Below are 5512 nucleotides of genomic sequence, written 5' to 3' on the forward strand. Positions count from 1 at the left end.
GGCTGAGTGCCCCTGATTTCAATCCCCAGTACCAAAAAAAAAAAAAAAAAGTAATTTGTACCAATGACACCATTATGTGACAAGGAAAAGGCAGGAGAGAGAAGCATCACACAATAACTTTGGAAAAACTGCACAGAAAAACACTTAGAAATGTCATGTGATTTCCCAGTAATATGTGCCATTTTGTGTTTTTAGGTATCAGTTTTATTTTCAAAAACTCACTGACTATTCTAAAATATGAAGAGATTTTTTTCAGAAAATGATTTTTTCCTCTTCTTTTTATACTGGTGTTTTAAATATTTGACACTTTTTATCAAGACATAATTCATACACCATTCAACTCACAAACTCTACAGATTATTGGTTTCTAGTTTATTCCCAAGATGGTGCAACCAGTTTACTTTGTGAATTAGGACAAGGGGTGTGGGACTTAGGGATACTCCAGTCCCTTGCCAATGCCTCCAGGTCTCAGCCTCTCCCTCCTGGGGCTCAGACTTCTCCAGCTGTCAGACAGGTGCTCCTTCCTTCAGCTGTGCTTGTGGCCCTGGGAGACCTCCATGCACATGGGGCTTGAGTGAGAGACCTCTCCACAGTCAGCCTGGCAAGGCCCCCAGGTGCCCTGACACAGGACAGGAGCTGCCTGGGCCCCCTATCCATCTCTGGGGAGAAACCCTTAGAACACCTTTCTAAGGAGCCCCTCCAAGGACAACCGGGCCCCCACGGGGCGGGGCAGGGGGATGATGCTTAGCAGACGCCTTCTCCAGGGCACCAGCTCCCTGTAGAGGTACGCTCACTGGGAAGCACCAGCCAGGACAGTTGCTTGGTTGTGCACAAGGTACACCGCAGCCCACCCCAAAGCAGAGGAGGTTTGGTTCTGCCACAGGGACACATGTTCCTGCCCTGTGTGACTTCAGAACAGCTCTCTCATGAATTCCCTCCTAGTTTTCTGAACAAATTAGTCTGTAATTTTTTATTTTCCTGTATTTATTGTTGACCCTTTGGATTTATGAGGCCGTGTGAGGAATTACATGTTTTACACATGCACGTTTGGCATTGCAATAAATCTTACACATCGAAACCCTGCAGATTGGCCTCAAATTTGATGGTCCCTGTCTCACTGCTTGGGGTTGGTGCTGGTGGCTCCACATGATGTTGGGGCTGCTCCCACAACCAGAGCCTGGTTTTGCCAGGACTTTGGCTGGGTGCTAAGCAGGTGCATTGTGTTGCCAAAGTCATTTCTCAGCCTTGGCATGGTACCCTTGAAGGGAGGCTGGTCACCGGGAACTAATGAGACCACACCTCCCAATGACTGATGGAGCCGGAGGGGGACCAGGGTTATAAAATGACCCTGGTGGGAGGAGAAAAGTACATCCTTGGAAGATACTGGACACACCTCATCTCCCCAGCATTATGTGCACAGAGCCGAGTGCCCTGGTGTTCAGATGTGTTGATCTGGGCAGGGCAGGGTCCCGCCCTCCAAGGTCTAGGGCTGTGCCTACCCTGGCTCTGATCCACACTTGGGCCAATAAATCTTGACACCAGCTTCAGGAGAAGTCATCTTTCATATGAAATGAGTATTCCTCACTTAAATCCCACGTTCAACTTCCTGAGACCTGTCTTTTCTTGGCATCCTGCTTCCTGGTTCTCTCCTGCATAGACTGCCCACCTGCTATGGTGCCTCTGGCACATGTGTTCTAACCCGTCATGAGCTTTGTATCTGGGGCCTGGCATGGCCACAGTGGCGCTCTCACACACCAGAAGCTACCAGAGCAATTCACAAGGGTGAGGGTACCCACCTTGGGAGTGCAGGGATGTCCCAACTGTGCCTCCTGCCCACAGGAGGTGGTGTCTGGTTGTGGTGGGCAGGGGCTGAGCAAGCTCACTCACCTTCTGTAGCTCTAGCTTCCTGCTCCAGACAGGCCTGTCCAGTCCCTGTCCAAACCAAACCAGGTCCCAGAAGACAGTGCTGGGGCTGGCTGTGCCTGCTCAAAGTGACTCCACAAAGTGTAGAACAGCATTCTCAGAGTGTGCCTAACCCTGAGTGACTCCATGGTGTTTAGAACAGCAGCTCTCAGACTGCTCCTGCCCTGGGTGACTCCATGATGTACAGGACAGCAGTCCTCAGGCTGCGCCTGCCCTGGGTAACTCCATGGTGTGTAGAACAGCAGTCCTCAGGCTGCACCTGCCCTGAGTGACTCTATGGTGTGTAGAACAGCAGCTCTCAGGCTGTGCCTACCCTGGGTGACTCCATGGTGTGCAGAACAGCAGCTCTCAGGCTGTGCCTGCCCTGGGTGACTCCATGGTATGCGGAACAGCAGCTCTCAGGCTGCGCCCTTCCCTTTGTGACTCCATGGTGGACAGAACAGCTGATTTCGGCCTAACCCTGAGTCACCCCATTTCAAAAAGCCCCAGTTTGCCCTGGGCTGCTCTAATCAGGGCAAGAACTCCGTACCTTGTTTGTGCAAATCAACAGCCACCATCTGCCTGGCACCACCATAAGGCACATGCTGATAAATAAATTGATCATGCTCATAAAAATGACCACCTGTGACTTACAGATTAATCAGAAGCACATGAATGTGTGGGTGTATCAAACTCATATTGGAAAAATCAGGCCCAGGAGCTAGTGGAACCACCTCAGGATGCAGCCCCTCGCTCGAGACCCACAGAAGGAGGGGCACCTGAGCCTGGACACAGCAGCACGCTGACCCTGTCACCTGGTCACTCATCACAGCCTCACCCAGGAATGTCACCACAGCAATGAACCTTCAGTTCTCTGTCAGGGGCTTCAGCAGAGCAGTTTCTCCTGCCAGTGACGACCATGCAAGTCCCGCTCCAAGCTGACACCTCAGGCTGACACTCCAAGCTGACATGAGACTGGCACTCTCTGGACCTTGGCCTAGAATAGGTTCCTGTGCTCCGATGGCCCTGCGCCCTGCACAGGTTCTCGGTGGTTTCTAATCTCATCCGACCACCTGTGGTGACCCTATCTGTACCTGCTATCTGCCTCCTGAAGCCTGAGGCCACCGCACGGTTCCCAGCCTCTCTGTAGCCTGTACATATAGTTGTGTAGAGTGTGTTGTGTGACTTCAGCCTTACAGATGTAGAAATCAAGACTGAATGACCCTGTGACTGCCCAGCTTGACACCAGGGACCCACACGTATCCACTGAACTGCCACTAATGAGAGTGGTGTCACCTGGGGATTAACTCAGTAAGTTCTGACGCAGTGGAGGGACAGAGACGTATCTGGTCTGTTGGTGACCTGGCTGGCTCATGACACAGCTCTTCAATGATGGCCCCCCAGGCAGCTTCCAGAATCCCCAGGAATGTCTGTGGGTCCCACATCTGTCTACTTGGCCTTTTGTCCCGTTTGCTCACACTGGGACAGCCATCAAACACCAAAACCCTCCTCTGTAAAACCAGTATCTCCCTGTGCCCCAGCAAAGGCCCTCCCTGATGTCCAAGAAGACAAAGCAGAGCAGGGGCTGGTGTCAGCAAAGCCAGACTGTGGCTCACACACACACATCGGGCCTGCTCCGGGGCCTGGCCTTTCTTCCCTGCCTGCTGCCCACCTTGAAGTGTGGGCATTCAATGGTGCTGAAGTCCAGCCTGTGCTCTGCGTCTGCTCCAGCTCTCACTAGGAGTGCTGCAGGGACCCCATGCCCATGCCTTTGTGTCCAGTCACTCCCTTCACCAGGTCACTCGCGGTGCTTCTCTCAGTCCTACACTCACCCTGGTTGCTCTCTCCAGCCACACTGGACTCCTTGCCACCCCTCCAGTGTGCCACCTTCTCCCACAGGGCCCTTGTACATCTGGCTCCTCTGCCTGGTGTGGCTCTCACCTTATCCACTCAGAGGCCTCTCTCTGCCCTGCTGTGCATGACGCCCCCACCGCACTCCCTGTCCTCAGGCCTGGCTTCCACACTTTTGTCTGAGGTCCATTCTTCTGCTCTGCAGTCCCAGGGGCTCAAGAGCTCAGCATTTGTCTCCAAGGGATGGCACAGAATGGAGACCAGTGAGCATTAGCACAGGAAGGATAAGTGAAGGGAAAGAGAGGGACATGAGGGAGAGGGACAGCCACAGCAGGATCTCTGGTCTGGACCATCAGGTGTAGGGTTTCCTAAACCTTGACATCAGCAAAGCCCTTTCCTCACACACAGCATCACACAGAGCCACAGGACAGCCGGCAGAGATGACTGCATTGGCAACTGTGTTTCCAGGGTGATCCCAATGGTCATTTTTTTTTTTTTAAGAGAGAGAGAGAGAAACTTTTCTAATATTTATTTTCTAGTTTTCGGTGGACACAACATCTTTATTTTATTTTCACGTGGTGTTGAGGATCCAACCCAGTGCCCCATGCATGCCAGGCAAGCCCGCTACCACTTGACCCACATCCCCAGCCTCCCAATGGTCATTTGTTAAAACCAACCGTCCAGCAGAGGAAAGCAGACCTACCTTGTAGTCTCAGGCTAACACCAGGTCCTTGCCCCTTGATGGGATCCTCACCTGTGTCCTTTCTTTTCTGTTTTAGTCACAGTTCAGGGAGTGTTGATGTGAATAAAAAAGTTAGGAATCACAATTAAAAACAAACAAACAAAAAAACAGGTCTACTATTCCACTGGAGTAAAAAAGTCACATAGAACTTTATTTCCCGGGTTTGTGAAGACATGAATGAACACTGCAGCCAAGGTCTATTCTTGCATCCTAAAATTCAGAGGTGACCCTCTACCTTTGTGCTGAGGTTCTGTTACATTTTCTAAGAGCTACAAAGTCAGGGTCAGATTAGGGCATCCTCTGAAGCCCCCGAGGCTAAAGTTACATGAATTTCAGATAAATAGTATAGTTTCTAAGAACATGTCTAAATTTGCCCTTTAGACTAAAAGCTCAACTCGCCTTTTATACTGTTTATCCTAAATTCACATTTAACCTTGCCATAGTATCTGTGCCACACGTAGTATATTTTCATTTGCTAAATCTGGAAACCCTGCTGGGTGTGATGGTGCAAGCCTGTAATCCCAGTGGCACAGGAGGCTGAGCCAAGAGGATGCTGAGTTCAAAGCCAGCCTCAGCCACTTAGTAAGTTCCCAAGCAACTCAGCGAGACCCTGTGTCTAAATAAAATATTTAAAAGGGCTGGGGATGTAGCTGGGTGGTTAAGCGCCCCTGAGGCCAATCCTCAGTACAAAAAAAACCAAAAAAATCTGGACCAGCCCTACTCCCAAGGGGCCCAGGTGGCAAGTAAACCAGGGAGGACCGAGGGCGGAGCCAAGTTCATGAGGGCGGGGCAGAGCCCAGGGGCGGGGCGAGGAGAGAGGGGCCGAGCTCAGGGGGTGGGGAGAGCGTGTGGATAGGGTGGGGCGAGCTCGGGGGCGGGGCGAGCTCGGGGGCGGGGCGAGCGTGGAGGTGTAGAGGGCAGGGGCGGGGCCGAACCTAGAGGGCAGGGCTAGCGAACACGCGGGCCGGACCCGACGCGAGGGGCGGAGCCGGCGTGCGCGAGCACATGACGGCGGTT

This window comes from Callospermophilus lateralis, chromosome 2 (assembly GCF_048772815.1).
Source record: "Callospermophilus lateralis isolate mCalLat2 chromosome 2, mCalLat2.hap1, whole genome shotgun sequence".
Lineage (NCBI taxonomy): Eukaryota > Metazoa > Chordata > Mammalia > Rodentia > Sciuridae > Callospermophilus > Callospermophilus lateralis.